Below are 19,475 nucleotides of genomic sequence, written 5' to 3'. Positions count from 1 at the left end.
TATGAATGAAAATGATCTCTGGGTGTGTCTTCCATGAGATTGCACCTAAACAGCATTCTCCAGTTACTTAAATCTCTACCATCAGAGGAACTTACATATTGCCAAGTGAAAAAGGACACATTTTAGGTGGAATTTAGAATGTCACAAACCGCCCTGGGAGGTGCTGGCACCGCGTACAGAATGGTGAGTACTAACCACAGTCAAAACCTCCTTCCCCTCCAGTCAACAGATACCATCTGAGGTTTGGAATCGGTGTGCTAAGGGAATTCAAACTAGAGATTCAGGGGCTTCTCCAGAGCTCCCCCCTTCAGATAAACTCCAGAGGAGGTTAATGCACTGTGCAGGTGAACGAAGTGTGTGCAGACCTACTGGGACGTTTACCCCCCAGCTCCCAGATCCACCCCTTTCACTTGCTGTGGACAATGCTGCTTAATTCTGTTAGAGCCTTCCTAACGACGTACTACTCTTGTTACTTTCTTTGACTCCCTGATTAGACTAATGACTGACAGCTCTCTCACGTGACTCAGGTCATAGTATTTACTTGATCATCTCACCAAGGGATAAGTGAACATGAAAAGGCAATGTTGTTCTAGGTGTGATAGGTTTCTTAAATTCCCACTAGATAGAAAAGCTTCCCTTCCTGTGACTGGGTTCTTTCAGTATGAATACAAGAGGTGCCATTAGAGACCAACATGGACTGAGAGCTTCCCCAAACACAACTTAAGGTATCGCACTACTTGTGCATCACATATGGGTCTGCCAAGGACATGAGTCAACCAAATGATGTAGGCACAAAGCAGATTATCTGCACATTATCCCCGAAGCCTGGAGACACAGGCAAACAATACATTCCTCCCTCTACCACCAAGCTGAGCTGTTGATTTTTTTTTTTATTCTTATGCTCAGAGCTTACCTCAATCGTGGGGATGTCGACATCCCATCTGGGAGAGTGCACCACACATACGAAATTCCATGACACGGTGGTGACGACAGGTGGGTCAACAATAAGGCAGAGCGCTCATCTGGACTTGGGGCTTTTCTAGAGCGAAGTCCTTTCACATCAACCTCCGGGAGGGAGTGGTCGTAGCAAAACTGTTCACATCAGGACTGAAAACTTGACAGCCATCTCCGAAGCTAACCAACTCAGAAGGCAACGATCTTTCTTTGGCTCCATCACGTCTACAAGTAGTTTATGTCCTGTTATCCTTCACTCACAGTCGACAGAGAGGCAGAGCTCCATGAAATGCGGTTTGAGCAGGGAGGCACTAAATCAAAGGGAAACCATGTCTATCACACTCCCAGGGCCACAGAGGACAGAAATTACTTCAGGAGGAGAACAGCGAACTTCCCTGGCTCCAGTGACAAGTCCTGGGAAGCAGGTGGCCCGATATCCTCACCACCGTTCAGCATGGCCCAGGACTATGCCTCTCACATGTAGGACTTGGGCACAGGAGGAAGCCGCATGCTGATGAACTTTGCAGGTCATGGTGTAATATTCATTGAAAAGACCTATCCTTTCCTCCTAAGGATAAATGATCAAGAGACACGCATTGCTATTGCTTTAGGGGAAAACAAAAACACTGAGGTTTCTGCAAATCCCAAGGCAATCTCAAAATATTGAGAATTATTGCCCCCACAAAGACCTATAGATTTATGAGGCAGAAATTCACCCTACAGTTACAGGAAGGAAGAGCTAGACCATTAAATTACCTCGGAGTGGTATTTTCCTTTTACCCACTCAAATCAAATATGCCTACAAGATAGAAAGCAGCAGAACCCATGTAGCAGATATTTCAGCGGTTGGCGGCTGATCTATTTTTAACAGTCACCAGTACAGGGCCCAGCCTTTTCTCTGCCCCATCCGCAGATGATGTCCATCTACTAGAGATAGGACAACCCGGGAATGCAGCTCACATTCTCGGGAAAAGAGCCTCCCTCCACTGCCGTCATACCAGCTCTCTGAACCAAGATGTGCCCAAGCCCATAAAACACATCAAGCACAGTATATGCTATGAGTCTTGAAGGAAGACGAAGGTGAGTGAGACAAGTGACTAGCCTCTGGGATCTCAGACTCCAGTGGGAAAGAGGAGGCTACCATTTAAATACGGACAACTATTTAAATTTTTTTTCATGTCTATTTTGAAAGAGAGAGACAGAGTCCAGGAGCAAGCAGGGGAGGGGCAGACAGACAGGGAAATACAGAATGCCAAGCAGGTTCCGCACTGTCAGGCCAGAGGCTGACGTGGGGCTCAATCTCACGTCCTGTGAGATCATGATCTGAGCCGAAATCAAGAGTTGGATGCTTCATCAACTGAGCCACAAACAACTATTTTTAAAAGTGGAAAGAAATAAGGTCATAAAGAGGAGGGTAAGTTATTTCCAGCCCAAACAGAAAAGACCAGGAAGTAAAAGGAAATATTTTTTGGACAGCTAGTAGATATCTGAGGCTTGGGATACAATGCTGGTGTGAGCTGGTCTGACTGTAGTGAAGGCTCCTTTTCCAAGAATGTGACCTGCATTCCTGGTTTCTCCTAGCTCCAGTAGATGGACATCATCTGGGGATGGACCAAATGCTGGGGATACAGTGACCAGTATGACCTAGTTGATACCCTCCAAGGGCAGCGTCCAATGATAGACAACCAGCTACCATAATCCTGATGACGGAGAATGGATAGATAGATGTGCACAGAACGTCCAAAACCAGAAAAAGGTGCTCCTTTGCTTACGTGAAGAATTCACAGGAGGTGCTATGTGAGCCGGTTATGGAATGGTAAGCCCCTATTTCTCCACGCACAGGATTCAGGCAGAAATGTTGGAATCATATGGGATATTCCATATCCCATGGAATTCTGGAATTCAGGGCCCAGCACAACACCTGAACCATTACAGGCATTCAAGAAAGGTTACTGAATGAAGCAGAGAATTCAGGGCATGGATGGACAGCTTGTTCTTTGGGCATCAAGCTATGATCAGAGGAGTCAATGATCAGATCCTCATTGCCAGAAGATTTTTTTCCAGTAGCCTGCAGAGGGGGACTGAACTGGCTTGTCCCGGGATCCATCAGAAGCCCAGTAGGAGAATACTGCACATGTCTGAAGCGCAGGGAAAACTAAGATGTGCAGAGATAATCACACGAGGCAGTTTCCAGGAAGCGTCTATTATTAATTTGTTTATCAAAAGATACTATTATAAATATTTTTTAAACAAGAACACCTTTTAAAGGTTTATTTTCTGGGAAGAGTTTTTAATAAAATGTACTAATGATTTTAAAGGAAGCCATATACAAAACCACTAATAAAAAGACTGCAAACAATGAAGCAAGGTCAATGGCTACCTGTCTGAGGAATCCTGGCAACTGTGTAAATATCAGCCCAGTCTGAGGGCTGGGCCTGGGTGACAAATGCATTTTCCAATTTCATGGAGAAAAAGATAAGACTGCGTCAAGGCTGTGCAAGGATACAAAATCCCAGAGTGCGTGAACTAGAGGTTTTAAACACTCTTTTTTTTTTTTTTTTTTTTTTAAGCAGCAGAACCCTTTTCTTGTATCTTATGCAAAATCTTGCAGACAAATCAGGTAACAAATAAGGATGCTTGTTTCAACAGAGTGTCAGGGGCTTGGGGACCCAGGGTCCGTTATTTTCTGTACCCTCCTTATCCGCTGGAGGCAGCCCTGAGAGGCCATGAACACCCAGCAGTACCCTGGGACACAAAGTATTCTCCTTAAGTCAGGCAAACTTCCACCTTTCACATCAAAGACCTGGTCCTCAGAGTAAGGAGATATACCCCAAAGGCATCTGGATTGTTCCTGTTGCTTATTTTACAATAACCGGAAGGTTTGGAATTAGAAGTCACAAACCACAAAGAAAAAGCCCAAAAATTCAATGCCAACTACGAGAAGTTAAAGCAGCAAAGATCGGCTCTTGCGGACGAGTGCCAGAGCTGAGATTCTGCAGATGAGAAAGGAAGTCTAGTGGGCAGCATCCCGCCCAGGCCCCGCGTGGGGGCAAGTCTGCGGCAGAGCCAAGTCCAAAGGCTCCCGAGGCTTCTACGTGGCTCTGGGGAGTGGCTGTGTATACCAGTGTCCCTTCTGGAGCTGCAGCCTTCTGGGGAAAAATCAGAATTGGGCACATTCCGTATTTAGCACTCCGGTGTAAGTGCATAAAGCAATGCAGTGTGGGGTAAATCCAAGGACATTTTGTTCTTTAGCAGAGACTGACAAGCTCATTTAGTAGCAACAATTCACAGTCCACAAGAAAATGCTGAATCTCACTTACAGGCATAGAGAAATTCAGGCAAAGACAGCCAAATAGCACCAGGAGCTATTTTAGACGTGCATATTTTAAAACCATAAATCTTTATTTTTCTTAACAAAATTATCTGTTGCCACAAAGGCCTCCTGTGAGGTTATAATCCCCATTTCAGAGATGGAGAAACTGACATGTGCAGGCACGCAGGGACAAGGGGAGAGCCGAATCTTCCTTACACACAGCAGCCTGCGAGCTCACACAAAGAGCTTCCACAGTCAGCAAAACGCAGCCTCCAGTGCCTAGGGAAGGCAGTTCAGAGTCATTAAAAACCAGTCCTGTCCCATCCCAAAAGGACATCTGGATAAATAGGCACTGGGGAGACATGACTAGCAGGCTTACCTGAGGAATTTAATCCAAGGTTGCTTTAAATTCACAGTACTTATGCCCTGGTCTGTGGTTTCCTTGCTGATAGAGTAGCAATTCTGTAAGCACTTCACAGGAGAATTTACCTCACATGTCTTTCTCTCAAACCCTTTCCAGGAAATAAAAATTAAACCCACTAACTGTATAAACCACCCCATCTAAACAGTCTTCTCCCATTCTTTCTGAATTTCTTTTCCTGATCCCTTTTTAAATGGATTTCACACTCTAAAGGTTGCCAAGCTGACATCCTTGGGGACCAATCCTATCCATTTATGTGCAGAATCCACAAAAGATGCTCGGCCCTTCTGCACGGTCTCCACACAGAGGGAGAGGAGGGCGGGAGTGGGGGAGAGAGTAAGAAAGATGTTGCCCACTGCAAGGTCACCAGGACTCAAGGGCTGTCCACTGGAAAGCACAGCTTACTGGAAGAGCAACTCTATACTCAGACTGGCTTATTAGCAAGGCTGCTGTGACAGAGCAGGGAACTCTTCTCGAAAACAGCTCATTATGCTGTGGCTTTGAATATGCAGCATGTCTTGCATATTTGCATTAAATGCAGCCGAGTGAGAAAAGGCTCAGGAAACATGCCCAACTCATTCTTACTCAGGTTTCTTTCAAGTCCCTTCACGTGGCACAAAGGCCTTTGCAGTTTTGTCCTGGCCTACAGCTGCTGCCCCATCTTTTCCTCTTTTCCCTCTCTCAACATCCTACATGCTGGCAGCTCCATTCTCAGTGCTTTGCGCTGTTCCAGAAGGCCCTTCTAGACACCCTCCCCCCCCCCCCCCGCCCACCTTCAAGCCCAGCCCCTCGTTAACAGAGCCCTTTCTGACACCCACCAGCCCACCTGATCATTGTCACTTGGTAACCACGACACCTGACACCTCGTACAGCTCTGGAGTCTAGCTTTCATTACAGTGGACTGTTAGGTAGGTAGAGCCAACTGTCCCAACCAGGCTACGAGCTCCCTGACAGCACAGGCAATACCTAATTGGTTTTTGTGTGGTCTGGCAAACTACGGAAGCCAAGTGCCAGACACACAGTAGGTAGTCAAGACGTGTTACGAACGGGTAAGGTGCTCATACTCTGACTGAGCTGACCATACCATTTGGGTGGTAGCAAGATGTGCCAAGAGTTCACTGCAAAGAGTAAGAAACTGGAAACAGTATCAACAGATCTCAAAGGAGGAACATGTCAATAACATGCCACATTAGGAAGATTACGCAATCAGTAATACAAAGAAACACATCTGTAGGTACTGACATGGACGAAGGGAGATGTACTATCAGGTGAGACATTCTTGGAGAATAAACAAGGAATTATGCGCAACAATTACCTCTGAGGGAGGTTAGTACGAGGGATAGGAGAGAGGCTTTTTTTTTTTTTTAACTTCATGTACTTTTTTAATGGTTTGAATTTTTGTAATTACGCATTATGTTTAGAATTTTAAAAAAATGAGTAAAATGCCCTTCTTGGAACTGGAATTTAATTCTCAAGGTTTACAGGTTCACAATCCTCTCGATCCAATCCATCTAGTAAATGAAATCATCTATCATGGACCCATTAAGTTCCTCGGCAAGTCCGAACAAATACAAGAATGAAACCATTTTGTGGGTGCGTATGGTATGTTCCCCATTGTGCTCTCAGATCAGCTTCTCTCCCGTGCAGTGCTTTGGGCAACTATTCCCTGCTAGCTTCCTATCCAGATTTGAGTGGTTTCAACTCGATAAATATTTATTGGGCATCTCCCATGCAGAAGGCACCTGTGCATGGCAATGGATGCAAAAGAAAACGTGAACAACATAAGGCCCTGGCATCCCAAGGCTCCCACTTTACTAGGGGGACCAACACCAAGAATTTTAAACAAGGCAGAATGTGGGAAGTACTATAAAAAGGCCAACAGGAAGGGAAATGTTATAAACGGGAAGCCGGGAGGATCTTGCGGTGAAGGAAGGCCGGGGCAGGGTCCAGAAAGATGGGCAAGACTGATAAGTGGGGAGTCACGGGGAGCAAATGAGACAGGCGTCTGCCCCCTCCTGTGTGTTGTTCGGACACACTGGAGCTGCAGCTTAATGTCTGGACTTGGAGAGACTTTCTGCATGCAAAGTAAATAAAAGGAACAGCCACAGAACAGGAATAAAATCCAAACCCTTTCCACTAAATCCTAAGGCCCACTTGTCCCACCTTTCTCGGACCTCACTGCTGACCACCAGTTCCCATGCCCTCGCGGCGGCCGCCCAGCCCAGTCGCTCCACTGAGATATCCCACTCCCGGTCTTCCCCCTCTGCCCTGACAGTCAACTCCTTCAGCAAGGCCCGTGTCTCCTCCTTTACATTTTATCCTCAGTGCCTAGCACACAGGCAGTGCATGAAGACAAGCACCATAAACATCTTTGGAATAAATAGATCAAATACAGTTCTAAAGTAGAAAAGACCCAAGAGAAGTAGAAGGTCTCCTTGTGTAACTCACTTGGATTTTTTTTAACTTTGAATAAATCTATCTGGGCTATCCATCACTTCACTTGCCCTCAACCACAAGGACTTGAACAAGTGTCAAGGTTGGTGCCCTTGCCTGGTACCGTTGTGGCTTTGGATGAAGTGATCGCCGCAGTCCCCATAAAAAGCCTCAGCATTTTAATTCTTACTTCGCAGCTGAGAGGAGGATCCTCAAGGCAAACGACCCTCTAGGCAGTCACAAAGTCTGTAACTGTAGGAACTAAGACTTGAACCCAAGTCCTCTGCCTCGTCTAAACCCTATTTGCTTCCACTAAGCCCCCACTGAAACACTGCGGGCTCGGACGAGAAGTGTTGCCGCTATGCTTGAAAGCTGTAAAGGGTTCCCAGTCTCCACGGATCTAAAAAGGACCAGCCGTGAAATGTATCAACAAGGGGATATGGTGGGATCTGAGGATCAAATCTCCCCCCAAAACAGCAAATACTAAGCAAGTTTTCACAATTACTCCTCATGTGTTTGGCTTTTAAGTGAACCAAACTCCTCCTGATTACCGTTATTGGAATGTCTACGCTTTTCCAAATAATAAGCACCACTTAGGAGCAATTGTTATTTTAACTGTGAATTAAGATCATAAGTCTTTTCTTTAAAATGCAATCGTGTGTTCTACTGAACACTTCCAAAGGTGCAGGACTATAATTCCCTTGCAGGCAACGCGTGCCTCAGTCAAGTTTTTCATTTGCAAATTAGGTTAGTTTGCAGCGGAAAATGAAAAGGCCTCATCAGACAGACCAAGAAATGGAGCCCTTCTTTACCTAGAAGAACAATTAGCTGAATCCTCTGTGGGGAATATTTTATCTTTCACATATTGTCAATTTTCAAAAGGTCTGAAAATCTCAACAACACACCTAATTATGGTCTACCCCAGTGACCCTTCATATCTGCCTGTTTACTCAAATGGAAATAGGAATTGCAGACATTCCTTGGATGAGGCCACACCCCAGGACAGGAAATCCCATGATGTATTTCCAGTTCCTAACTTCCCAGGGCAGGGTTTGGGCAAATTCATTCTGTATCAATCTATCCATTCAGACCTTTCTCATCTTACTATGGGTTACATCCCAATAAACTCACCATAAGCTGAAAATAACACAAGTCAAAAATTCATTTAGTACACGTAACCTAGTGAACATGATCACTTACACTAGCCTGCCCTAAAGGCGCTCAGAATATTTACATTGGCCCACAGTTGGGTCAAATCATCTAACTCAAAGCCTATTTTACAATCAACTGTGGAAAGTGAACAGAACTCAGAGCAGAGTTTCTACAGAATGTCTATCGTGTGCACACCATCGTAGCTGAAAACGCGAAGTTGAACCATCATGAGTGGGGGACAATCTGCATGTAGACCCCTGTAAATGTGGGCCACACTTATCTTTAAAAGGACACTCCATTATATTCTCCACTAAACCACCAGCAGGGAGGGGATGGCTTTCTTGGAACATTACCTCACTAGTTTAATTTTCTAGATCAATTAGAACACACACAAGGAGAACAGGAGGGCAGGCTCATACTTAACAGGAATTCTTAATAGTTATTGGACACTGGGCTGTTAATCAGACACATGTTGCTTGTCACTTATATAATGTTACTACTTGAACACGAACACACACACACACACACACACACACACACACACACACACACACAAACCATTTTCTTCAAGATTGTGTGCCATGTTCCCTCTGACCATTTTTATTTCCCCCAAGTTGGATTCATTCCATTTTGAGAGGCAACTCCTTTAGGAAACATGCTTTTAAAACCTGCGTTTTGAGAAATGAAGTTAATGGGCCAGAACTGGTTTATCATGAAATACTCATCAAGTCAGGAAATAAAGTTCAAACTCTCGTAGCCTTAGGTGAAGGGAACCTATTTGGAGGACACCGTCGGGGTAACGAACTAAAGGTCATTTCTCTAGAGTTAGTGAATTTTAGAAATGGTAAACCTGGATTAGGTAGTATTACCTCTTGTCATACATAATTTAAAAAGGAACAATCATGTTTAATTTACTAAATCCAATAAAGTCTTCTATCATCTTCAATCACAGGCAGAATGCAAAAGAGCCAGAAGTCACCCTCTTTCTTCTCCCACCACACCTTAAGAGCAGTCAGTTTTTAAATGTCTGCTAATTTGTAGCAGTACTTTGCAAGGCTACAAGGACTAGCCTCTTCTGAAAGAGGCAGAATGGTTTGCCCTCCTCCACTTCAGGGCTACCAGCATCTGGAGAGTGCAGCCATTCATTTGAGGGGAGAGTCTCCATTCTCCCAAAGGGTGAGGGGTCGATGACACATTCCGGCTCTCCCAGGCTCTGGTTTTCAATGTTCCTTATCAGCCACCGTATAATCTGCCACCAGCACGTGCCCTCATGTTGCAATTAACTAGACCACAGCTTATCTCACACCCCTTACTGTTTAGGCTAGTATCTTTCCAATGAGATTTGGGAATGGTTGATCACTTCCCGATCCACTGACAATGAACAGCTTTCATTTCAGAACATTATCCTCAATAACCCACCCGGAATGCCAGGACAAAGACTGTGCACGCAGGCCTTCTCTAGGAGCCTACCGGCATTCCACCCAGCCCTCTCCGGTGCACAACGCCAGCTTATGAGACCACTGTTTCCACCGTTCCCCTCGCACAGGAACTGTGCCTTTTTCTCGGCTTGCACATACTCACCACTCATTAAATGTTGGTAGAATGAACAAATTAGGTAGATAACGAATAAATGCTTAAAGTTGTCTACATGAAGCACAAACAGGAACACAGAAACTTGCTGTAATATATTCCTTCAATCATTCTTTTATTCAATCAACATTTAAAAGTGCAGTAGATACATCTAGACGACTAACACAGCTACACTCCTGCTCTTAGGACGTTTATGGTTAACGGACAAGACAGACACTGAATAATCACACGAAGGAACAGCCAATTGCAAATTGCCACAAAGGGAATCAAAGGGTAATAAGTAAGGGTAATGAGAGACCATGAGACACTGAGGAAAGGATTCTATTTAGTCTGCGACTGGAGGAATGAGTAGAAATAAGCCAGACGGGGAGAAGAGGGGGAAAGGAGAGGGAATGCGATGACAGCTCTCCAGGCAGTGCGAACAGCATGTGCAAAGGCCCTGAGGTGGGATAGAGCTTGATGCATTCAAGAAATGGGTAGATGGGCGTGGCTAAAATTTAGCAATAGAAAGGTGAAGCGGGAACAACTGTGGAAATCTCATCTCTGCTTTCTCCTGAGTGTCTAGCATATAGTCTTCCTTTAAAACGACCAAATGAAGCCCTGCAAGGCTTTTGTAGACCCGTTGAGTGGTTTTTAATTTTAACTCCAAAAGAAAGCATTTCAAAGAGGAGAGTGACAGAACCAGATCTGCATTTCAGAAAGAACATTCTCGCTGCTGCATCTCAGGGGAAGACAAGGTGGGGAGGAAGAGCAACAGCGGGAGGCTGGCCACAGGGCCACTCAAGTTCCTGGGGCCTGGGCCAGACAGGGGATGGCGGACAGGTTTGCTATGAATGTTGGAGCTAACACCTTCAAGATCTTAGGTAATGGATCCGAAATGGCAGCGAGACATAAAGACCATGTGTGCCTGTGGCTTTATGCATTCCCAAAGCTAACCTGGCCCACTGGGCAAAGTGGTAGCAGGCCAACTCCCACACCATCTCCCAGGCACGCATCTGGGTAGAAGCTTGGGCTGAGAATGCTCCCTGACAAGCCCCGGATTGTCCCCCTGGACCGTGGTTCGGGCACAAGCTGCACATACACTCCTCCCAGGCCACATCACAAGGTCCTATCCCCTGGTCCAGGTCCTGACCTCACTGAAGAAAGCGGTTGCTTGAGAGAAGCCATGCACTTGCCCTTGTCAACAGTTGTCAAGCAGGGTGCAGAACTCCACGCCTGGGGCTTCCATAGGAGGAGCCCCGTCTTCACCCCCACCAACTTGACATGCTCCAGGGCTGCCAGTGACAGACTTCATTCAACATGTCACACAGACGGTGAAATCTAATCTCTCCTCTTCCTTCAGCGCCCTGTAAACATCCTTCCCCTAAAATAACAAAATAAAAGCTCTGCTTCCCACTGTGAGTTCTGGCCTTGGCTGCCCTAACTGTCAGGGCCACAGCTGAGGACCTCTGGCCTCCCAAGCTTTCAGTTTCTGCTCAGTATTCCCTCTACTCCATTCCCCTGACATCCAAAGCTCTTCTGAAAACATCCTTTGATATCCAATTTCCCTTTTATATGGCCCCTACTGTCAAAAGCACAGTTTTGTTTTCTTGCTGGCAGACCGCTCTGCGTTCACCGGCTATGCACCCACCCCTTCCTGGTTCTGCTCCCACATCTCCACACCCAAGTGTCTGACCATCACAGTCCCCTCACCTGTTCTTCTCCAGTGCCACCTTCTACTCGGAAAGATGCAACCACTTTTCCTTCTGCTCACGGGAAACAGGCCTCTCTACCTTTACTTGCTTGACCGCTCTTTCCCCTCCAGGACAGTTCTCTACAAAGTAAGATTCCTCCATTTAACGGACCAGATGATTTCCTAAGGAGGGACCACCAGACACTTTTCTAAGTCCCAGTGCAAGACCCCATTCTCCTATTTCAGATTCAGTCTACACTCGCAATCTGAATGCCCCTTAGTTTTCAATGCTCACCCAGGGTTAAAGCTGGACGAAAACTGAGTGTCGGCTTTCTGCGTGGCAGAGAGTTATCTATAGAATAGGTGTCTCTATTCAAAAAGTCTCTCATCTCCCTTGCTCCTAAGTCCTTCCCCTTTAGGACTACCCCCTTTAGGTGGGTAACTGGGTACAGCGTGCTCTGGAGTAGGAGTAAGCAGCATGCTGGCTAAGCACAGGAAGGCACAGTGAGACATAAGCTGCCCTCCCCTCAGTGGCAGGGCTAATTCGGCAGCACAGGACCGGCGCTGAGCATCATGGGAGGAGGGCATAAAGCATGATTGCATGGGTAATCAGCTGCCCGGTAATTTAGCCTTAACTGGATGCAAAGTTGAGGTTATTCAGGCCCTCTTCTGCCCCTCCCTCTCCCTTGATCCTTAAACTTTGAGGGCTGAGTCCACAATGACCCCCACTTGTATGATGTGAACCATGGGTCAAGGGCTTTCTCCAAGCCCTAATAGGGAGGGAGGTGCACCCCAGAAGCATGGTCCTCCCCATTTCCAGGTGAACGTCACCACTACACAGACACCAGGACCACAAGAAGGACCACCAACGTGGCTGTCAGCACCCATACCTTCCTCAGTGTCTGGTCCTGTCCCCTCCCCCCATGGAGACTGTCGGTCACTCTGCAGAGATCTCAAAGACCCAAAGGCAGTGGGCACAGATGCTTGGGGATCGATTATAATTCCCATGGCATTCGCGCTGCCCTGGCAACCTGTCTCTCAGAACAGATCCCAGATCCAGCAAAGAACTCCACAAAGGCAATACCCAGATTATTTGCATGCAGGGGAGAGGCCACCCCCCATCCCATCCACTTAACACAGGCAGAAAGTGCCGTGAGACTTGAATCTCAAAGGCCCTCCGCAAGCACCATAACTTTCATGGAACCCCAGGGGAACAACAACAAACTCAGTCAATTGCAGAACAGAGGAGGGGCTCTTCCCCCCTCCCCGGACGTTCACACTGTGCCAGTTACAAAATAATCTGCCATCGTGTTGAATTTCCTTGGAACTCTGAACAACCTGAGTTCATAAAAGTTAATTCTGTGCTAGAAGAAAGATGGATCTTAGATAAACAAGGTTGCATTTGGGAAGGTGGGAAAAGCCACACCTGTTCTCATCCCCCCTGCCCCCTTCCTCACAACTCACCTGTCATCGCCCTGCACTTCCTCACTGCAAAACCAGCATTCTGCTCACGGTTGGCTATGCACAAAATATCCTTCTGTTCTCCTAGTCACATCAAAGCACCTTCACGCTATGCAGACAGGTCATCGAGGGAATGAAGAAAATTAACAAACCCACCTAGGTTATTTCTATTAAAATTAGCCCCTCAGCCTGTAGGCTCTGTCAGTTTCCATACAACAGAAACTCTGACAAGTCTGTGGAAAACTCTTCACCTTTGCAGGTTGCATCAACAGCTTGCGAACACAACAGGAGGATGGTGCCTCTGAGTTCTACCTGTTCTTTTGAAATAGAGTATCAGCGTTCAGTCACTAGCATTTTTCCCATTTATCCTTCACCTCCCTGTGTATCACCCACTGCTATGTAAGGAGCATGCAATCACCTTACTTGACATCCTTCAATTATCTGTAAGGTCCTGAAAGCATTTAGCTCTGGTCTACTTCTCTATCCATACCCTCCTCCCTGCTCTTTCCCTCATTCTACTCAGCCCCCTCACCAAGGTTGTCGCCTCAATTCTTCAAACTGTCAAGTTCCACCTGCCACAGGGCCTTTGCATATACTACTCCTCTGCATGGAGCCCTCTTTTCACTTAGTTAACCCTTTCTAATCCCTTTGGGTCTCAACTCACAGGTCACTTCCTCAGACTAGGGAAGGCCTCTCACATTTACCCTCTCATAGCTCTTGTACATTTTGAAGCATGTTGTTCTTGTTCAATTGTTCCTATACATTCTACAATTGCTTCCTTATACATTTCCAAGCACGGCCATCTTGTTCAATGAGGAGGAGTTTTGAGGCAGCACCCATTCTGTGTTCAACGTTCCAGTTACTACTGTAAAAGACGCAGAAATATTAAATACAGGCCTCTCCCACACGGCACTAACGATATAGCCAGAAAAACAAGAATTGCCTTGATAATATGAGCCTATACAGAATTCAGTGTTAAATTGGTGGTACAGGCTAAGTTCAGATGGATCATCCGTTCACTTAAGAATCATTCATTCATTTGATTGGCATCTTTAAGGAGTTTTTAAACACTAGCACTGATTTGAAAAATGAGCACACACCTTCGTTTCAGGAGCTTGTAACTCTCACCACCTCCGATCCCCTCCCTTCCAGTCCATCCAGATCCCCACTCACCCATCAAGGCCTCGGTCAAATCGCACCTTACCCATGAAGCTTCCTTAATCATCTTGGACCAGTTCCACCTCCTCCATCCGCCCTTTTAAAGAATTTTCTATTTTGGATCTGACTTCACCACTCACTTAATATCAGCATGGCCTGTGTTGTTCACCAGGTGTCTTTTCTAGCATGGCTCTCATTTCAGTTTTCCATCTGGTTATGAACTCTGGGAGGCCATGGCCTTTGCATCTTCTACAGATTTTCAACAAATACGTTTTTATTTGGATTACAGTGTGCCTTCCTAAAAGCAACTCAAAGCAGTAAGAAGGAGTAAGAATATCAAGTAACCTGTCTGGAGAGACAAGCTATAGGCCTGGTCCCTTCTTCAGACCCATTTAAGTCTTAAAAATCCTAGTAGAGGGTACCAAGTCTTCTTGGAAACCCTATTTCCCTCCTACACACTTCTTCCTGAGCATGGTCACTGAGCAGCCAGAATCTGCCCAGCTGGGCCCTGGCTACATTCATTTCTCAAGTGGGTGTGGATTTAATGGTTTCCAAAATCACACAAGTAATGATTTGCTGTATCCACTGGGCTGGAATCACCTCTGCTTTGCTTGTTCCTAATACACCCATCAACCAAATCTAAATACATAAGAGATCACTGATAGAGAACACAAGCTGTTTTTGCATGACTGCCTATGTGAACAAATTCACAAAGGCCTCGAAATGCAAAGCCCTCTAAAGACGTAGAGGTTTAAAGAGGGTAGTTTTTTCAGTATGGACTAAAGTACAGTATTTTTTTTTTTTTTTAAGGAAGTCCACTATTCTCCATTTCCCAAAAGTTCTTTGTTCTTCTGTTCTAACAAAGTAAATTATTCCTCACCTTGGGCAAGTTGATAGGAACGTGAGAAAATTATATTAAATCAGACATCCTTGAGATTAAAATAGATTGGAACAGGGGTTCTCTTTGTTTAAAATAATTCTTCAAAGAGAAAGCAAAAGAGCTTAAGGGAAGAAAAAGTTGTCAAACACCCTCAAGCACTTTGGAAGCACCTAAGATCTACAAACTATTGATATGTTAATTAACTTTACACTTTTATCTGGGATAGGTATTTTTGAGTCATGGTCACATTACTCAGAGACATTTTTGGCCTCTTGAATAAAATTTCATTCTTGAAAGACATTGGAAACATCTCTTTTCTCCATTTCAGAGTGCCTTCCTCTCCCTTACTATAATTTAGCGAGACATCAATCTAGTTGGCTAATATTATAAAGCTGACCACCCAATCCCAGGGAGAACATACAATCCATTAAATTCACACACCATCGTCCTTCTGTCTGAATCAGGCATCAAGCAACTCAGATTAGAGAAGGAGAAAGTCAGATTTTTAATCAGTGAGTGATTGGTAATTGTGTGTTGAGTAGCTGCCAAACTGGGTCCTATCTAGAATTTAGAATGTCTTGAGTAAGGAGAGGCTTTTCAGCAATAACCCTCCTCAGTAATCTATTTCAATATTCCCAAGGCCCCGCTGCTGAAAATTCTTCCTTGCACCCAACATAAATCCCATGGGACAGTTTAACTCTGATTCTATTCCAGGAAAGATGCCCTTTCCAAGTTCTTGAAACTTCTTCCGTGCACTGGTCTTGGTCTTGAACCAAACAGGAAAGGTCACGCAAAAGAGGAAATTTAAACTATCAAGAGTCAGATGCAAACTTAAAAGTGTCTAAGGAGTGTATTTTAGGTTTGAAGTGAGTCAATGTCATTTTGCTTTGTCAGTTCACGTTTTCTCTTAAAAAGCTAATGCTGCATGCTGTGTTATCGCTAACAGAATTCTTACTGTCTTCTGGAACAGAGGTTGGCAAACTATGACCTATGAGCTGAATGCCTGCTTTTATAAATAAAGCCGCACTGGAACACAGCGATGCCCATTCCTTGACATATTGTCTACGGCTGCTTTCTTGCTGCAAGGGCAGCAGAGTAGAGTATTGTAACAAAGACCACATTGCCCACAAATCCTAAAACGTTCACTCTCTGGCCATTTACAGATACTCTTTGTTACCACCAAAGGTAACACCTTTGTTACTACTCAAACATTACCGCTACAATGCACAGCACCAGAAACACTAGTTTAATGTCCCAAGAGAACGCTTTGCTCATCTTAAAAACCGTGGCCAATGGCTGTATGATTAATTCAACAGTGGTCATCAGCAGACCCCCACAATCACCTTGTCCTATGATCCAGCTGGCCATTAGCATCTACAGATCCTGTTCTATCTCATTTGACATGCCTCCTCCGATTAGGGATGTGCCAATACCACCTGTATAAAGCACTAAACAGCAGCACCATGTGATAGACTCAAGTGGTACCACAGCCCTGTGCTGAGCATGTTACACACATTACCATGTAACCAGGATGTAAGCTCTGCAAGGGCAGGGTTTTGTCTGCTGGGTTTACTGCCCAATCCTCAGTGCTCAAAACAGTGAGTAGCATATTGGAGCTACCCAATAAACATTTGAGGAATGAATGAAAAAGTCAGTTCTCACAAAATGCCACAGGGCACATCCTGGTATGAGGCAAAGTAGCAAGGAGGAGATTTGAAACCAGGTGGCCTCTATCTCTTAATACCTGTTAATACATAGTTCAATCAGCAAACCTTCCTCCAGCCCTTCTTGTTCTCAATTAAATAAAGACCCTTTGACAATCGGGTAACTCAATCTAACCTCATTAAATGGTAAGCAGTTTTTTGGGGCTGACTTACTTAGCACTGCATTGGAAACTACAAACCTAAAAAAGAAACAGAAAATGCTTTTTGCCTCTAGCACATGCCTAACAGTATGGTTGTTACGAGCATGAACTCTGAGAGAGTGCCCAATGTTCACTTCTTGACTCCATCGCTTATTGGCTATGTGACTGTGACCTTAGTCAAGTTATTTAATCCCCTAGTGACTCAGTTTCTCCTGTAAATGAAGATGTCCATAGTACCTAAGTTGCTGTAGTTACAATGCTTGTCCCTCTCTCTCTCTCTCTCACAAACACACACACACCTGACTTACTTTTACTTAATTCTATGATTGGAAGAATATGAAACTATCTTACTAGTGAGAAACACAGTATCATATTTTATAACCCCAGGTGTTGTCAGGGCTGATAGTTACAGAGGAGAATCATCGGTCAGTCCTAGAATACTCTCCCCCCTTCCAGGGCATTTGTGGTTAATTTCGACCCATCTTTCATGTCTGAGCTTAAATGCCACTTCCCTGACCAACCCATTCTCCCATTCGGTCAGGATGCAGTGTACAATCCCCACATGTCCTATATTCTGCACTTCCTCTCTGTAGATAAAATCACTCTTGGAATCACTTGTGCAACAGAATGTCAACTTGGTGTGTAGAGTTGTTTGCTTCTGTGTCTTGTTTACCTCTGTACCCGTTTTACACACAGGAGACCTCCATAAATGTTTGTGGGCTGAATGATCACACAGTGTGGACCCTGAAGGCAGGACAGATTACTATGGCCTTGACAAGTCTGAGACCGGAGGTAGGGAGGGAGTAAAATGAAGAAAGTTGAATGGTTTTGCACATCTTAATATTTTCCCTTTTTTTTTTTTTTTAAGAAACAACAGCAGTGTGTTATTTGTAGGGAAGAAATGTATACAGCTTATCTCCAAATCTCAAAACCTCCTGTAAGTGGTTATAGAAGAGATCAAGCTGGGTTTGTCTCTGTTCATAGAGAAGCAGAGATTACTGGAAAGCATCCTCCTAGCTGGTTCACTGGTTCCTTTTTATGTCTCTGAGAATTACCAGTGTGCATTCCTCAAGGAGAAAGAAAACCTTGGAAGGGAGATTTGCTTTTCATCTTTTCAACGTTGATTTGGTGACTGAAGGCAATGCTATAAAATAAACTCTTACCTCTGTTAATTCAAATATAGTTCTTGAGTTACAACTTTCCTTGTCAAGTTCATATACATATAAGTACATACTGCCTTCCTTCTGCTAATTAGCAGTTATTAAACTGAGAAATTCGGATTCTCACTAAAGCACAGGTATGCGTTCTCCCTCAAGATTCTAATCTGTCTTCTTTCTCAGCATATTATCAACTATGCCCCTATTCTGGGGAAAGCATAAACCTTATCTTGATTCAGCTATCAGAGATGGAAAAATTTTAAAAGTAAGGAAAAAGAATGAGTCTTAATATGCAATGCAAATGAGTAAATTTTATAAAAGGCAAAGATAAAAAATTATAATCCCTTTGGCGTGCCATTCATTAAGAAAACTCTTCCTGAGGATTATGAGTTTTAAATACGCTCTGCACATTCAATCACATATTCATTCATCCAATTCAACTAATATTTGTTGTGCATCCATTTATTCATTCACTCAGTTCAACCAATTTATCAACAATCATCGATGTGAAAGGCTCCTGCCAGATGTAGGAGGGTGAGGTCACTGGCATGGTCATGTACCTCAAAACCTGTACCCATCGACAAGACGTAACCCTGCACTTTCAGAGCGTGCTTTGTGGACTGAGATGGTCCTCAACCTGGTCAGTACTGTTCTGGAGCAAGAGGAGTACAAAAACAGTGTTAGCCTTTAAAAGCTTTCATGTAAATTCGACAGTATCATGTCTGGTAATTTCAGTAATAAAAAAAAAAAAAAACGGGGCTTTTATTTTGAAATTGTTTTCTTTTTAATTGTATCTTATACAAGTATTCGTCCACAAAGGACTGAACACAGAGCAAGTCTGAAAAGCCTTGCTGGAGGAAAGGAAAAGTAGCATAAAGCTCAAGAGAGAGAATGGGAGACAGAGAGCAAGGGAGTAAGTGCACTTCTAGAAGGGAAGGGAGGCAGGAAGCAGTCCATAAAGACTTCCTGGAGGGAGTGGTATTTGAGCAAGGCCTGAGAGGACAGCAGAATGTGGAAGTAAAGACAGGAGAAAAAGCCTTTTGAAGCAGCACGAAATGTGAAATGACGAAGCCAGGAAGAGAAGAGTTCATAGAGGCTACAGTGTGTAATTAAGTCTCTGTAAAGCAAAAGACAGGTGAGTAACAATAGCGGCTAACGTTTACAGAATACTTACCGCAAGCTGGGCTCTGTTGCTGAGAAAATGGTGACAATCATCTCATATGTTCCTTCCAACTGCGTGCAGGGACCCTGATTTGTGAAAACACTTCCCAGACAGATGATGGCTCTTAAATCAGAGGTGAGGGTGCCCCTTGGGAAGGCAGGGGACAGGGCTCATTCACAGACAGAGGGGCACCAGCTCTGTCTGCTCCTGGATGAGGTTGTGGGGCTGAGTTTGGTTTGTGAATCATCTACTTAAATG

The 19,475-nt window shown here is 44.6% G+C and overlaps 1 protein-coding gene and 1 long non-coding RNA gene across 2 annotated transcripts in view; both read right to left on the bottom strand.

Annotated features, from left to right (window-relative positions):
- RORA (RAR related orphan receptor A) overlaps positions 1–19,475 on the bottom strand; it is a 718,090-nt gene that overhangs the window by 582,092 nt on the left and 116,523 nt on the right. The gene's annotated exons all lie outside the window — the stretch shown is intronic.
- On the bottom strand, positions 3,488–5,485 carry LOC109262557 (uncharacterized). The gene is made up of 2 exons (XR_002077822.2): positions 5,274–5,485; positions 3,488–4,779 (listed from the first exon to the last, which is right to left on the bottom strand). It is a non-coding gene; the product is annotated as an uncharacterized LOC109262557 (long non-coding RNA).

This window comes from Panthera pardus, unplaced genomic scaffold (assembly GCF_024362965.1).
Source record: "Panthera pardus isolate Hobbes unplaced genomic scaffold, ASM2436296v1 HiC_scaffold_24, whole genome shotgun sequence".
NCBI classification, from domain to species: Eukaryota; Metazoa; Chordata; class Mammalia; order Carnivora; family Felidae; genus Panthera; species Panthera pardus.
The sequence above is the reverse complement of the archived record's forward strand: the minus strand, read 5'-3'. Positions and strand labels throughout refer to the sequence as shown.